Raw genomic sequence first — 17,707 nt, 5'->3', positions numbered from 1 at the left:
CGTCCGGGAGCCCTCTGGCCGACATCTCTAGGCGGGGCCCGGTTCACCATCCTCAGCTGGTCGTCCAAGCCAGTGGGCCCGAAGAGCGGCCTCCCGCGAGGAAAGGGAAGCATTGGGAATAGGGTCTACCACCAGGGGATTTGGGCAGCTCCACAAACAGTGGAAAAGATCAGCCTGGGGATCCCACAGGTGGTGCAATGTGGGTGATGGAGAGCTGGGTAAAATAGATGTGCCAGATAGGGGGAAATAAATGTTTTCGTCTAGAGCTGGCGCCAGACCGAGCTCTGATTAGGGGTAAGGGAGTAGCGAGGGGCAGGCAAATCTCGTCTGCCGTTCCTGTAATAGGACGTAATCTGATAGGTGCAGATCCCCTCTTCTGGTTTTGTCACGGGTTTGAGTGAGTGGTCCTCCAGAGTTCGGATGGAAAGATCTCGGACATGCGCATTAACGCGCTCATACCCGGGGATACACTCATGCCCAGGCACCCACGTGATAGTCACCGGAGGGGAAGCGAAGGAATGTTTCGCAAAATGCGTGAAACCGTGTTTGGTGCTACACTGCAAAAAATCTGGCCCCTAAAACACGGACAAGCTGAAGGTATAAGCGCTGCCGAGCACTTTTACGTGTTCCTAATTAAACGATTTCTCTAAAAAGGAGCCTTCTTACGAAGTGCCTTCGTTAGCACAGCTAGGACAAAGCCCTCCGTCACATCGTTTGAATGAGAACACTGTTTCCGTGACCAGAATACAACAATTTCCTACAAAAAGGTCTTCTTACGTACCTCCTACGTTAAGATACTAAAGAATGGTCCTGCCCGTACTGTCCAATATAATACGGCACATTTGCCTTAACGCAAAATCATGGTTTTGTACCACAACTGCACCATAAAATCCCATAGAAGCTTTACCACCTATGCCAGGTGGCAGTCTCGGTATACGCTGGCAACAAGTGATCGGAGGTCGACCAGTCCACTAGCCACATACGTCCACGAACACGTTAGGTATGGGTCTGTGTTGTGTTTCAAGCAGATGCTTCACGACGCATGAACCATAATTCCAATAGTTTTCCTCCACCTTCGTTCCTGAGCCAGCATCGTCGCATTGTTAAGGTCGAAGCTATAACCTGTCGTCTAGCGTATTCAATAAGCTGTCTTAAATGCGCTCCATGGGTGGCTTTAGCAACATTCCCACTTGGTGTCCTTTGAACGTCTTTGGCATTTTCCTGCCATTCGCCGATGTAAGTGTGTCGTGAAACCCAAACGTACTCTGTAGAGTACCCTGCGCTAATCATCCGCAGTGTTGTCGGTCTTTGGGCTTTGTGAACACATGTCCTAAGGGACAAGGTATACACAAACACACCGCCGAAGATTTAGAGCGGGATCATCTACTGAAGTACAATGTGGGGATTGCGAACACAACTTGCATAGGCGAAATGGGTTGAAGAGGTAATCGAAGGTTAAAGAACACAAAGAGGATGTTGCGAAAACCACCCATGCAACATGTTCTAAGACGGAGCTGTTGAACGCTGCTGAATGACAAGGCATTTTGACCTAATCAATTCGACGATGCTACCTCGTGTACAAAGGTGGGAAAAGAAAAATCTTGGAATCATGGTTCATTCATCACGGCGCATTGGCTTGCAACAACAACAGCGGCCCTCTACGAGATGTTTTACAAGAAAATGTGCGACTAATGGACTGGTCAACTCCGCTTATATTTGGCAGCGTATACTGAGAATGTCGCCTGCATAGGTGGCAGAACTTTCATGTCATTTTGTTATTAATTGTTGTGTTAAGTCAAAGTAAACATTTTACAATCAAGCTACACATCCCGAGCTGGTAGATGTGGGGGTAGCATGCCATGTGTAGATGCACTGTACTGTGTGAACTTGCTGATGACGGAAGCATACCTGCTGCTTCATGCCAAATAAACAATGAAGTACACTACTACATGCTTCTTTAAATGCCACTTTGGCAGATGTATTTAGGAACATATTTGTCAAAAGTGTTGCAAGCCTGCTTATGAAACTGTGTGCACGGCCCATGGACAGCTCCACTTCGCTCCTTTCTGTACGTCTGAAAAGGAAGTGAAAGAAAACACCAGAGCAACAGCAATGTTCAGAATTTATACACATTTAAACATTGCCATAGTGCATGTGCACATGGCCTCCCTTAGCATCACTGTTTCAGAAATCAAAAAAGCAGAAACGGATATTTTGCAGATATTTCTGGAATCGTTCTGATATATGAACAACAAGCAGCATGATTTCACGAAGACTTATTGCTATAGTACACAAGAATTCAGGGTTAAACACATTACGTTCTAACTGCAAGAGTAGTTATTTACGTGCATTACCAATTCTATTCAATTATGTCATGATGTTGAAGCAAAAGTCTTAACAGTTACAATTTTTGTACTTAATGCTGCCGAGAAGGCCGAGAGTTATATGGGTGAAGAAATGAAGAATTGCGCATGCGTAAAATGGAATCGGCTCGCACAAGGCGAGGCAAATTGTAGACCACTGCGAAGGGCTACTGCTGCAGTGCACATATAATAAGGCTGAAGATTGACAAAGATTAAAGCGTAAACGTAAAGGATGAGAATTAAATTGAGAAGCAGGGCTTGCTGTCAAGTAGCTCTTGAATTCTATCAGAAAACAACATGACAGTTGTATATCTTGTACATCTTAACGCGACAAAAGTTGAGCTGAAGATGGCGGCTTGAATGAATGTCAAAGCATTGAACAAAGCGTGTTGTTGGAGCCAATGTTTCAACAAATTGATGTGTCTAATGTTGTTGCAGCAACCTTGATGCAATTCGTTGCCCCTCTAAAGAGGAGTCCTCTTGTTGAATCACTAGCTCCAACAACATTCGTTGTTCAACAATTATTTCATGAGCTGTACATCTCGTTACATTCATTACAAACCTCTACTGTACCAAATGCTACTATGGCAATCGATAGTGGGAGCAATACTTAAGCTGCAGTGTCATAAGCAGGTGACCGGCTATACAACTCTTTAAATATACCAGATCCATAAAGACTGCAAACCATGAGGCAAGCACAACACAAAGAACAAGCGTAAGGAAATTGAAAGAGGTTAACTTTAATAACGAGGTATGGAATTAGTCATCCCCATTTTAAGTATAAAAGGTGGTTTTTTAACGAACTCCTTTGCTGTTGAAAAAGATCATGCTGCTAAAAAGATCATACCTGTAGTCAAATGATAATTTCCAGGACGAAATTTCGTGATGCTGAGAGCATGCATTAAACTTTATGCACGATAAGCGTTAGGTGCAATGTCAGAGAGGTGGAGATGATTTAATGGATAGCAAATACTAAAAATGAAAAGCTCTCAGTAACTATCGCAAGAATAAGGACGAAGTAAGGAGGGAAGCATATGATAAGCTAGTGCAATGTCTGAAGCGAGGTAATCTTGTCTTAGAATATACAGTCATAAAGTGAGATCCAGTAAGTAGGCGTCACATGCACTGGTTGTGAGAGAGATATGGAAAGGACGGACCACCCTTTAATAAATGTCAAATGTCCACCCATGTGCGTGTTGGGAACTAGCTCTCCATGAAGCCCTAGGCTAGAGAAGCTTGATAAAGATGAACACATCACAAACAAAATCAGTAAAAGACAGATGGAGGATTGGTAGTCGAAAAGCAGCGAGAACAGCCAAAAACAAACTTGCAGGGTCTTTATGTACAATGCCGAAAAAATAAGCTGGAAAAAAAAGGTAGACGAAGGCGACAGCACCCTCGTCTATTGCTCTTTCTTCGTCCCATGTCCAGCGCTGTTTGTTCCCGTTTTAATGCAGAATATTTTTCTTTAATCTGAAGGTGGCAGTGTTTCCTGGATAAAATAGTTTACTAGTTTGCATTTCAAGTTACATTTTTTCAGCCATAAGGAAACACTGCAAAATGCTGAAGTTCTAATGTTAACATTTATCAGGAGAAAGAACAATTGTTTCGTATGGAATACCGAAGGTTGATTTCTAAAGTTCATTGCCTGACACAGCTTCATTCTGCGTGCGAAGTTTGAAAGGTCTTTGCTGCATCATGCAATTCTTTCCCCGAAAATAACGCTTGAATGACTACTTCCCACACTGAAAACATAACAGCACCAGTTTACAAAATATTGGAAATGGTCAAAAAACGACCTGGCACACTGGCGTGAAATGACCCAAATAGGTACTAAAATAAAACAGTGTGCACTGTCAGACACTAAAATGAAGCACTAATCTGCTTGTATTGCTAAATTACTTCAAAACCCTGCTCTGAATAACTGCCCACAAGAAGTTGATTGCGAAAAATTTACTTTAACCTCTGACCTATTTTTATCTATCTCTAGTATAATGACTCCTAACCTTCGGCACACACACAAAGGCACAAAGCATTTCATATGGTTCAATGCCTTCGAACAGTACGGAAGGTCATATGTTAAGAAATAGCGTAAAATCTGGACTAATTTAACCAGCTATGTTTTATAACATGCAAACATCGAGAAATACACAATAATTTAGTAACTCGCCCCCTCTAAAAGTGTTGCTGTCACAGCTCCAAATTCCATTCACGAGCTATACTGGCTAAAATATTAAAACACAGCTGAATTTCCATCACAATGGTGGATGCACACAAGTCTACAATAATTTAGTAACTCGCCCCCTATAAAAGTGTTGCTGTCACAGCTCCAAATTCCATTCACGAGCTATACTGGCTAAAATATGTAATCCTGCCGTTGGAGAACGTTACCAAGTGTATGAGCTGGACTACTACATAAAGCTAAAATGGATGCTTGTGTGTGTTGGTATGACAGAGCATAAACAAAGCAGTGCAGAAGACTGAGCACACGAACACAGCACTGTTGTGTCTTCCTTTTTCTTGTGCTCCGTCTATGCGTTTTTTTACACTAATGCATTAATTGTGGAAACAATTGGCTGCGCAATTGGGTCCTCTAGGTCGAACTTTTTGGGCCTTGTACCAGAACTAAAGAGCTCTGTTGTGAAAGGCAACAGGGTGTAACAATATTGCGCTCCAAATCAGGGAATACCAAAGCATCGATAAGATGTTCAGCCAAAAAAGGCTTCAGCAAAATGTTTAAGACACATACTCACAGGTTAATGCTCATTCACAGCTTCTACGGCAGCCCCATGATTTCTGTGCGTCCATCTGTGCGTGCCTTCCTTCCACCTTTGGGCAAGTTCGTGTAGAATGTCTGCCAGGAAAACAAAAACATCAGAAACAAGTCGACTTTTTTTAGCATGCCTCACATAGCCCAAATTAACTTTTCTCTCCCCATACGGTAGCTGTTTAGAAAGCATCCAAACAGCCGCTGCTTTGTCTATGTATAGCTCATACCATTAGCAGCATCCAACACGACACCTGGTCATTGTCAAAGCATACGAGACAAGAAAGTGAGACAAGTATAAGCAAAGAGCAAGCGGCTATATTTCGCCATTATATCGTTTCCTAATCCAGCCCGATGCATTCATCGCTTAAATTTAATTTACACTGCTATATTGGTGTTCGCCTAAACTTACTTTCCAAATAACTCACTAGATAACCTATTTCTCTTACGCACTATATGAATACATGTTAAAAAGATGGGGCATGCAAACATGGACACAAGAGAGTCAAGACACCTAAAACGCTGAGATCACTAACTGGAGGCTCATCACCTAATCTACCTTTACATTGTCGAGAGGCGTAAATGCACGCCAAAATTCGATGAATGCAGTTTTTGTACAAGCACATGAATGAAGAAATGCGTTCAATTCTCGAGGCCTGGCATATCGATAATGGCAGTGCACAAGAGAGCCAACCGTCGATTAACTAGCATAAAGAAGAAATCAAATGCTTGAGCAGTTATCTCTCACGTAGACTATCGCGCGTGCCAGATTGATAGGTATCGCCTCTTGCCTGGGCATGCACAGATAAGTTTCTGTGTCTACTTTATTTTGTGCCACTGTCCACCTTTCCAGTTGGCGTTAGTGGTGTCTTGGTTTCTCTCTTGTGTCCATGTTTGCATGCCCTGCCTTTTTAACATGAATACCTACCAACCAGCTCAGCTGTCTGTTTTACTAAATACTGTATACAATCTAGAATTACCACTCTGTCCACTTGCTGATGTAATAATAACAATGGGGTTCTGTATGTAAACGTGAAATTAAAAGCACAGGAACCTCTAGGATTTGCACCTCCACCGAAAGTGCAACCACTCCATCAAGGATCGAACCCGCGCAGTTCAGATCAGCAGCTGACCATTATAACCACTGTATTGCAGCGCGGGATGTTCACTTGGTAATGTAGGTTAATGTTAAGGATTATGGAAAGAGCTGTAGGTTGAAGAAAGACATGCAATTAAGCAAGGAGCTGCAGGACATTATGCAGTTTAGATATTTCTGTAATCCAAAGGGTTGGTGCCTCAGGGCATGCACCTAAGGAACTCCTGTTCAGCGTCTCTTTTCGAACCAAAGCTTAGCAGAATTGATGTTCCTGTCTAGATATGCCCCTGAGAAACCACAGTTAAATAGCTGCAAAAGTAAACACTAGAAGACAGAAAAAAATCCATCACTTGTATGATATTAAACACATCAAGATGCAAATACACCAAACACCCTGGACTGTGAAACGCATTGATTGAAAAGATATCAGTTAAAGCAGCATAGCAATGAACTTCCATGTAGCTGCCACATGGCAAAAAGCAGGTGGCTCTGGTGCCATGAAAAATCTATAATAACACTTGTTGAATATAGCAGGATGTTTTGTATGATAAATGTATAAATTACCACTCACAGAAGCTGACATGCTATTTTTAAAAATCAGCATTGCAAAAAATAAAGCAAGAAAATCCACGTGACGTGTGAATTTACCATTCATAATTTAAGGCTAAAGGGCCCCTAAACAACCCCGGAGTCTAAAATTTGTGACAACTGCCGCTTGTACAACGTGAACATGTTGTCACACTGAATTTTTGATTAAGTGGTGTAATATGAAGCCACAGGGGATAGAACAAACATTCCAGCTGGTTTCAGTTTTCTCGCTCAGCCTGACCATCCTGAAGAGGAGCTTCCTCGGTGTGCCACTGTGCCAGAGCGGTGCGGTGAGGAAGCACAGTCAAAGCACTGGCGAGATAAACCAATTCGCAACACTTGTGACAACACAGATACTGCATTCATCACAAAGCCAAAATGCCGTTTCGTATTGCAGAGGACTATTCACAGTCAGCGTTACTTAATGTTGCTCATAGGCAACATTACACCACTTCGCTTAGCAAAGAGGACTGGTCAAGCGCTGAAGAGGAGGTAGCGGTTATTGTTTTTTAGAAGTGGAAGTGTCTGACATTCGCACAATGTGATTCCTGCGGCCCTCTGTACGAAATTAGCGAGCTTGTTTGGGAGGTCTAAAAAAAAGAAGTCGGAGCCTGCTGACTGGCCCTTTAAGAGAATGTAAATATACACTAGAAGAAGTACACTTGTAGACATATTACTATAAGCTATAAAAAACAGGCAATTAACATGCTCAATCCATGCAGCATAGGGATGTCTCACACCTTTGCAAGAACTTTACTATGGTGGCTGCATGTTTGTGTAGGCCAGAAGCAGCAGGCACGTGGCTTCCATGAATTTGACCCCTTCGTTGAAGGGAAAACTGCTGCTCAATCCTTGTAGCACTGCTTTTTGAAGATGCTTCCTGCAATAACAAAATGACCACAACACCAATTATGGTCTGCAAATATCGACAGATGACCTACATTGTTGCCCTTTCTAATTAAATTCAGCTCTAGACTAAACACGGCCAATAGCGGCATCCTCCTACATTACAGGGCATCATAACTGCTTTCCTTGGCCTGGATTTTAGTTCAATAATTGTTTTCACCCATAACAGAATGTAGCACTAGTAAAGATTCGGTTGGGAGGGTGCAATCGTAAAGTGTGTATGCAAAGTAAGAATATGAAAAAAAAACAATGGCATAATTCACATGAGATTTAACAATTATCATATTCATGTAATGTCAGACACCAAGAAGTGTTTAATTGAGCAAGTTTTGACCTTAAGCTATCACAAAACAATGCCCTTTATGGAAAGTGGGATTTGCAGAGTGAACTCTGATGATGAAATAGGCTGCCTTTACTGGCTCTGTAGCTGCAAGTGCATTGCTAAAGCCGCTTGAATGCACTTAACAAGCCTGTGTAATGGTATTGACATATGTACAGAGAAGACAAACTCATTCGTTCTCACTTAGCTGCCATCACAACAATACGTTGCTTCGTGTCAGGTTTCCTGGTATGCAGAATGCACGAACTTGGTGGCCGTGCCATACCACAGTAAACATGATCGACATCTGCTCCAACAGCGTAAGTAGCTGGAAAGTGCTAAATTACACAATCAGCTGTACATGCACACATAATGTAAATCTAGCAGTGGCAACATTTCACACCTCATAATAGCCTATGGGCATTGTACTCGTTGATGCTACCAGCGCATTCCCTGTTTTCATTTCTAGCAGCATAGCACATGCACACAAAGCACCCAATAACTGTGGGAAGCAGAATAGATCATCCGAGGTAATCAATAAAATTGATTGACAAGAATTCCACACATCACTCAAGCCTGTTGTTTAGCATAAGTGATGAGAATGTGCAGCCAAATGTACACAGCAAATTCAGTATTGGCCTTCAAGAATTGCAAGATAGGTTGAAGCTTTCCAGAAACAAATCGTATACAGTAAAGTCTGTCCCAGATACTGAAATCATGAAGTTATAAATTTTAAAGTGGGCGGCTATATCCTTCAGGCACCATGCATTGCATTTATGAAAACGCTAACATCCCTGTACAACAAAGCGTGCTGCAAGTAGTCCTAAACCTTAATATTTTTGGCACAATGCCGTTTCCCAGTACCACGTTTTACAGAAAGGCAACATTTTCTTTTGCAAAACTAAGCCATGTTCCCAGGCAAAATGCACTGTCCATGGTGACAAACATGGAGTACGCTCTTCTATACAGCTTAGCTGGTTTACTGCAACTAAAAGCTACGGTAACGCTGTCTTAATTGAACTGGCTAGCAAGAGCCTTCTCGATGCTGTTTATGCGAAGTAATTTCACCTTGGTGGAACGTCACAAGAGTAAGTGGCACATAATAATGAGTGCGAGAACACAGTAACAGGTTGTGCAACGGCTACCAGGTATGCCCATTCGTGGAAAACTGTGGGCTCTTCCCCAAATGAACCAGTTGGAAATAACCGTTTTGCCTGAATAAACTTAAGTTGGTTGCTGGCATACATAACATTGTTACTCTGCATTTCCATCTCAATTACCTAGCGCTCATTGTTTCCCTTCGACATGACTAGCTCAAAACAAGATTCTTCTTCATTAAATGGAACTTTGTACATTACCTTTACGTTGGCTACAGATGCTTATTTCTTCTGCCTGAATAAGCACCTCGTATAGCATACTTGCCTCAGCCACCTTCTGGACTGCATGGTCAGCACTCCACTGTTTGTTGTGGCACCGCTGTTTGCTACCTGCAGTACGTTGCAAAAACTTCAGCATTAAAAAACAAAAGGTTAAGAAAAGCCGAACCAGGTGTGCCAGCAGCACCTTGCCCTTTGAGGAGGGAGGAAGAGCTCTGATAAATGGCTAATTCAAGACAAGCGTTGTTCTTCACAAGCTATTATATGCGATGAGAGGTGGGACTTCTAAAAGCAATTGAAAATTCAGCTGAAAGTACGGCTTGTCAAATTAGGTCAACGTGCATAAAGGATAAAAATGGGGCAAACCAACTGAACAAAATACAATGTCATGCTGCAGAAATTGCATTTTTAGCAAATCTATGTTATCTATTGCTTGAAAGATGATAAGCAATGTCCAAGAATGCTAACCTAAACGCTTTTGAGGGTCACGTTACTTAATGACAAATAAAATGCACGCCTAAAGAAAACATCCCTAAATACACTTTATTTCTCCCACTGTACCAATTCACGATTCACACGGTGGCTGATGATTATTCCTTCAGAGCTCGTGCGAACGAAATGGATGTTGAAGCTTCGGTTTCACGGCGTTACTCCAAGTAATTTGTCAAGAGACATGCATAAAACGCATGACAATGGTGAGCCTGACAAAAATGTTGTCTCCTTTCAGCAAATATTAGCGTAGAGCAGTGCGTGCAAGCGAGCTAATTACCAAAACTTTATAACACTACCGACTACGTTCTTGACAAATGTCATGCGCGAGCACAATCCTCACACTACAACCGCATACACTACCAACACGTTATGCGATTTTCTTCGGCGACAAGGCGTACTACAATAACAATAACTCACAATGTACGAAGCGTAACGTTCACTTACCTACTCTGGCAATAAAAAATACGCTGGCAGCGTACACTGCTGGATGACCGCCGGTTTTCAATGGTGCGCCAAGCGAGGAATCGCCGAGCTACCGGCCGTCCCCGAGCGTCAAGGCATTTTCCAGGGCACAGAACGCGTCGTCGACAAAGGATTGCGGCGCTGCTACTCACTGACGTGCGGAAACATTTGAAGAAGGTGTTCTTCAAAAACTATGAATCGCGTCCGTCGGTCCACACCGAACAAAGCAGTCGCAGAGATTGAAGTCGCACGGTCGGCATCTGGTGACTATTTGCCTGGTGCCGCGTATAGTTGCGCTTACGTCAGTAACCACGAAATACAACACACAATACACACAATGCGAGGCAGCGCGTTAAAAGTCGACCGCACAAACTCGGCACGACGATCACACGAACGCAGAAACTATACGGGCTAGGAAGGCATCCTTAGTGTCGTGAGCACGCCTGCCAGGTGGAAAGATTGTGCGATCCAGCGTGCAGGACGGCGCTGCCGCTCGCCTGGCGTGCTTTCGCGCGTGTGAGCCTGCGCTCTGTGGAGTTTCCCGTTGAAACCAAGCTTTGTAGTTGCGGTATAAGCTCGTTGTGTAGGCCACACATGGCGCTGATAAATTGTAAAACAAGAAAAGAAAACTCTGGAGACTATGCGGGCAGATTAGCTTCTTCTGAACGGCACATGCTGGCGTAGAGAGCAAACATGTAGGGGATTCGGGGTTTCCGTTCTAGTTGATTAACATTCTTTTTCACGCAGCAATGTTTGAGTACAATGACTGAAATATTCATTGACAATTATAGCGGTTACATCAAGAACAAAAATAAAATGAACAGTGAATGAGACGCAAAGACAGATATTTTCGCGCAGAATGTGAGTAAACAGTGAAAGGAAAAGATAGGTGCATATAAAAAAGAAAAATAATTAATTAAAATAAGAATCAGAGAACAGTCAAATGAAATTTATGTACACATGAGGGACCTCCCTTGATGTTTCACGCCCACTCTTGCAGGCATACTGGATCCGTAGAAGCTCTGAATGAGAATCGATGTCCTTTTCATTGCATGAGTTCTTTTGCATAACGTCATGGAACAGGTTGTCTTTTCTTTTTAGGCATGTTGCGTTGGAGAGGCTAGAAAGATTTGCAGTCGCACGCGAGCATGCACGAACCTCTCAAGACGCAGCTCGGAATGAAATTGCAACAACCACGAAAATTCCAGGGTCGGATCTAAGAGGAACAGGAGTACCGGTGCCCTTACCCCCTCCCCCTTTTAATTTTCGACGACCGTAGCGGCGGCCGCTACGGGTCGCTGCGAGCGCCTGCACCCTAAAGCTTTACTGCACCCTAGAGTTACTGTAAATGTTACTTTTATGTGGCGGAGTTGCTCGTCTGTTTTCGAAACGCCGCTAGCAATCGCGCACTGCAGAGAAGCTGACGCGCAGGCGGCCGCCGCTGCAGCGAACCGGTTTGTACTACCGTGTCACAGTCCCGAAAGGAGGCTTTCATAAAGGGACGCTTTCACCAATACGAAGCAGCGCCGCATGTTCCTTGTGTCCTTGTCTATTAGGCACCGTTAGAACGCCGCACAGAAGCCTTCGCGGTAGGGATGTCCGAAAAGCAAATTTTTAGGTTCGAAGCGAACAGTGATTACGTCGAATAATTTTGAATCGAATAGTTCGAATAGTATGTATCACACATTATATAAAAAAAATTAGCATAAATATTGTCGAGGCCCAGCTAACCTGCACAGCGTTTTTTTTTTTAATTGAAACGAGGCATGTGCGACTGTCATTCTTTTGCCTGCAAGTAAACGCTACTAAACGAAGCGCTGCGCTACTAAACGCTACGTTTAGTAGCGTTAGTAGCATCAAATAGTAGCAGAATTTCAATTTCATTAAGATGGAAGTTATAACCGATAAAATACGTCGCACTTTAAAAAATTACTATACATATAACAGATTATAACATATAAGCCCGTATAACAAGCTTTTAAACTTAAAAAATGATCAGGGGCGTAGCCAAGAGGAAGGTTGGGGTTTCAACCCCCCCCCCCCCTCGAAATTTTTCAATTTGCTTGCGCATATATTCACGCACAAATACAAACACACGCACGAACATACATAAAGTATGGTTGAACCCCCCCCTCCCCGAAAAAGATTTCTGGTTTACGCCCTGAAAATGATTAATCTATGTCGGAGTAATATGTTAGTTTAACCTTGAAGTGGGGCTTCGCGCATTGCGCAATTTTGTTGGTTAGGTGCTTTCACGGCATTGCACTTTCAGGCTGCAGTGAAACCACCTTCACAGGTGGGTTACATGCCGTCCGATATACGCCTATTCGTTCATTATGAATACTTTGAAATTTCGGAACCTTAATTCGTGTCGAAGCGAATTCGAATACTATAATATTCCTTCGAACATTCCTAGTGCTCGAATATTCGCACATGCCTACTTCGCGGCAAACAGGACGCAGACAGTCTGCCAGTATGTCAGGACGGCAGCAAAATATTGTCTACCCTCGTTGCTCGCGAGGGTAACATGCACAAAACAACAAATTTAACCACTCTCGGTTGACCTGAAAAAAGGTTAAAGATTTAAACCGCTCACATAGAGAACAGTGGTAGTTGCACGCTCCCCAGGCGTTCTGTAAACGCATCGTGTCTGAAGAAAAAAAGATCACAGTTTCACCGCAAGCGCGAAGCAATGAATGCGAAGGCAACAAATTGTAATGTTTACGAAGGAAGGCTGGTAGCTAACTCTTTTGGATCCGATCTCGCGTAACTATACAAAACGTTGGTGTAAGAGAATACGGCCGCTCCAGGGAGAGGTGCGCTTTTCGCAGTCTCTTCGCGTTGAGAGCGCGCGGTAAAGAGGTATACGAGCCGTTTGCTGATGCCTGCGAGATAGCGAGCGCGCAAGCGATCGTGAACGCGCTTTTAGGATCAAAGTTCGCAGTTGCTGCTCAAGCACAAGCACCCCCCCCCCCCTCGCATCCCTCCATGCTCATTCAAGACGGGCGGGGCGTTTCGTTCTGCTTGAGCAGCATCGACGGCAGGTCCTAACACGCGGGGGGATGTTATCGCATGCGCCCTCCGAGTGACGCAGATAGGGCCAGCTCGTTGATCTCTGCATCAGCCGCTATCGTCGCCGCTGCTCGCGAGCTTTTACTCACGGGTAGAACCTACGATGCGCGGTGGGATGTTATCAATTTGGACTTTATACTGAACATGACGGTGACGACAAAAACCCGTCGAGAGTGCCGATGTAATTGCTATCGCAAGAAAGTAGCCACGTGACGGTCTTTGGTTGGAAAATAACTTAACAGCGCAGTCAACTTTAAGACTTTTCGACTTTAGGACTTTTAGGACTTTCTTTTTCTTTAGGACTCTAGAACACTCTCTCCCTAAATAAAAATAAAGCAATATGTCCGTTGGCAGTTACGAACATGTACTCCCTATTTCCATATAATGAGAGCCATCTGTAAGTTCTACGTAGATCTTGTTCGTGGATCTGAAGGAATCTAAAGGACAGTTTCTGCAGTGTATGCCTTGACGGAGTATCGATATGCACTTTGGGAATCGGTACAGATTTCTGTATTGGTAGAATCTGCGGCCGCATGCGCCACTGCTAGGGCTAGTGCTACCTCCCTCAGCCACGTCGGGCGAGCCGTCTTAATCGACGCGGAGATGTTAATGCGTCCGTCCTCCGTCATAGCAGCAGCTGTGGCCGTTCCTTGAAGTGGGCCTACCGCAGCGTCGACATAAAGGACGTCATCACGATTTCTGTACCACCGTTTGTAATAATCAGCGCGTGCCTTGCGTCCGACCCGGGTGGCGTTGGGGATTCATGTTGCGTGGCAGTGGTTTGAGTTGCATGTGTGCCGCGACCTTTATCGCAATAGGGGACCATACTTTTTCGTTACACATCGTGCCGCTTGGCTCTAACCTCAGGGTTAGGAGCACTTTCCGCCCTGTGGGTGTCCGAGAGAGGCGCAAGAGTTGGTTGCTCCTCTGTGCCTCTATAATTTCCTGCACTGTATTATACGACTGGTCTCTAGGAGTGAGTATTGCTAGTGCGCACCGGCAGCCTCAGTGCAGTCTTAACCGCCCGCCTGATTAGACTGTTCGCCTGTTCTATTTGCTTTTGAGTGAGGTTGTGATAGGGAAGATGATAAGTGAGGCGACTTACAACCAAAGCTTCAACAATTTGCATTGTGTCCTTCTCAGATAGACCGTGATTGCGCGACGCAATCCGGAACCAATCCTGAAATTTGCTTTATCTGCTTATCCAGAAGGTTTGAGGTGAAGTTTGCATCTATGTTTGATTGGATGTGTAGACCCAAGATCCTGATTTTATGTACTCTTGGCACAGGTTGACCATGTACGAACAGGTCAATGCTTGGGTCGCGCGCGTGGGGTTTAATTGTAAGTTGCTCCGACTTTTCTGGCGAACAGTGGAGACGCATTGTGTTAATATGCCGCTCGATAACGTTGATAGCGGTTTGTAGGATATCTTGTGCCTCCCCAATGGAGCCATGGCACACCCACAGAATTATATAATCAGTATAAAATGCGTGGTGTAATTTAGGAATATCTGCGAGTTCTTTGGCCATTGCGGCCATGGCTACGTTGAATAAGGGTGGCGATAGGACAGCTCCCTGGGGTGTACCCCTGTTTGGGAGGTAAAAGTGGTGGATGTGAGCGAACCTAATCTAACCTCGGCGGTGCGATTTTCCAAGAAGGCTTTGACATAATGCCAGGTCCTACGGCCGTAGTCAGTGGTGGCCAATGTCCTATGGAAGTCATGGCAAAAATGGTGCGCGTGATTGGACCCGCATGCAAGCATAAAGAAAGATAGTGTGAAAATAAAGGCAACATGAAACGCTCTACTAATTGCAATCAAAGAACTCATACTTAATATGGGCATGAGGTGGCGCCTGCTATCTGGAAAAAAAATTACGTTGCGTTCCCCTATCAGAAGTGTTGCCTAGAGCAACACTTCTGGCGCTCTAGGCGACAACGACGGTCACGCGTAAAACAATAAAAAGCAACAATTACATACAGCAAATTAACCACACAATCAAGCTGTAGTTAACATTCATGTCGGCAGGAGGCGTGTCCTTTCGCAGCAACAATCCGGAAAGGAAGTGGAATGGACTGCTTTGCATTTGTGCTATGTGAATGAGTAAGCTCTAGACACACTGCTATCTTGTTTTGAGGTTGGCTTTGCTGAATGATTCGCCAACATTGCAAAAAAAAGTTGAACTGATAACACAACTAAAACATTCATGAAATCATGCCATAGGAATTTCGTAAGCTAACCTGAGCCTTCGCGAAAAGTCGCAAGCCTAAATGGTACGTTTATGCAAGCTGGCGAAGAGTGTGTTGTCGACAATATTCGAAAAACTCTTTCAACACTTAGGTTTTGTGAGACGCAGTTTGAGAGATTCCAGAAAAAAACCGTTTCAGTGTAAATGGGGCTTTAAAACGTTTCGTACTTAAGGACTTCACGTTTCGCTTAGAGCGCACGCAAGTACTTCTGGGCGTACGCACTCTGCGGGACGGTCCGTTCTTACCTAACGCCGTAAAGCCCGCAACGTATGCCGAACTAAATGTTTTCATTAACCACTCCCATAATGTCATCACGGCACCGCACGCATCGAAAACACACGGATTAAGTGTATTCAAACCACGGTACGCTCACACAGAGTGGTATATATGGTAGTGTGAATGTGCACAGAATTAACAGCACTGCTAAAAAAAACCCAATATTTTTTGTACTGCGATTTGTTTTGCGTGCAAAGTTCCTCTCTTGCGTAGGTTAGACCCTAATTGATGGTACGCGAAGTACGACTCAATTGCTCCCTCCAATTTGTCTATGGCAGGGTCTCAAACACGCGGCCCGCGAACCGTTCACTAGGGCTCATGGCTTCGCAAAGAATAAACTTTTATGATTCGATAAATGGTATTTGCATCATATTTTCGTATATTGCGATTAATATCGCTTTGCTCGTGAAAATGCAGAGGCGGGACTGGTCTAAAGCATTTTCTTTTTTTATGCACCCCTTGCGGTCACTGCGTTTCGAGATATCCCGTAGAAAAAAATTTCAGAAATTAGTCATCCTGCAGGTCGGTATGGATATCTTTCTCAAAACCTACATAATTCTCTTCGGATATGATCCATGTATGAGATATGGGAAAGGCATTCCTTCAAATTCCAACGTCCGGCGGCATTTTGTTCAAATGCCACCGCCCCCCCCCCTCCTCTCCGATTTGCTTTACTGTTCAGGGGCCTCGTTAGACTACGTTTCAGGACTTTGGCCCGCTAGCCGAGATGAGTTTCGAACGCCCTAGTCTATGGTGTCAGTATAGAAATGGCATGGTTGCCACACCTTCCTCACCAGGAAAGTTTCAGCCAGTGCCAGAAAGATAAAGTTGACCCCTGTTGGTCGAAATTTCCGGAGTTCTCCACTACGTTTCGTTATGATATCGTGGTTTCGGGATGTAAAATCCCAACAATTATTATTATTATTATTTATTTTCTTTCTTCCTTTTTTCCTTCCTTCTTTCTTTCTTTGTAGGTAGCGGCCCACTCCGGAAGGCTGTTTCCGGCTGTATCGGCACGGCCTCTTTTTGTTCTTTTCAGCGTTCGTCAGCCTCTAAAATGGCCTAATGAAAGGACCATCAGTCGACCGGGGATATACCGGTTAGGAGCTCTATTTTATCGAAGTCGGAATTTTCCTGTAATGTACAATTCCTGATATCGACCTTGCGCGTTTTCCAGCAGATTGCGATGTTTCCACCAACACAATATATTTGAATGAAGCGACCTTAGGAAGTGTACTGCTTCCTAATTGTTGTTTCGAATTTACAGTAGAACGCGTTCGTATGCTTCAGTGAAGTTCACATTGGGCAAGCAGGGACGCCTGGCCTAGTGGTCAAAGCACTGCCTTTCAAACTGGTGGGACGCGTGTTAAAACTTCATGACCGGAGGAAGTTTATTTACTTTTATTTATGTTTTCTTTGGTGCGCTCCAACTGGGGTGAGGAAGGTTTTCGTGAGCGCTTCACATGTCTTTTCCGCGGGGGTCGGTTTTTCGGGACACGACTGCCACCAGCTTTATAGGTTAGTCCATACAAGCTTGGCTAGAAATTTTTAAGATACAAAAGATATTTATTTCACTCCAGTAAAAAAAAAACCGGGCGCAGGTAGGTCATTTTCAAGCAACAATATTTGGTACAGCGATGCATTGGTGGTGCGAAGATTGAGGAAACAGATGTAATGGCTGCCGTTTCACGTGACACAAAATGCAGCGATTTTGAGGCTGCGAATTCACTCGCAGCACAAGAA

At 44.0% G+C, this 17,707-nt stretch overlaps 1 long non-coding RNA gene across 1 annotated transcript; it reads right to left on the bottom strand.

Annotated features, from left to right (window-relative positions):
* Positions 1-1,968: 1,968 nt before the first annotated feature.
* Positions 1,969-7,651, bottom strand: LOC125760089 (uncharacterized). The gene is made up of 3 exons (XR_007417748.1): positions 7,555-7,651; positions 5,135-5,217; positions 1,969-2,074 (listed from the first exon to the last, which is right to left on the bottom strand). It is a non-coding gene; the product is annotated as an uncharacterized LOC125760089 (long non-coding RNA).
* Between the last annotated feature and the right edge of the window lie 10,056 nt (positions 7,652-17,707).

The sequence above is a fragment of the Rhipicephalus sanguineus genome, chromosome 10 (assembly GCF_013339695.2).
Source record: "Rhipicephalus sanguineus isolate Rsan-2018 chromosome 10, BIME_Rsan_1.4, whole genome shotgun sequence".
Classification (NCBI taxonomy): domain Eukaryota; kingdom Metazoa; phylum Arthropoda; class Arachnida; order Ixodida; family Ixodidae; genus Rhipicephalus; species Rhipicephalus sanguineus.
This window is presented reverse-complemented; position numbering and strand designations above follow the sequence as displayed.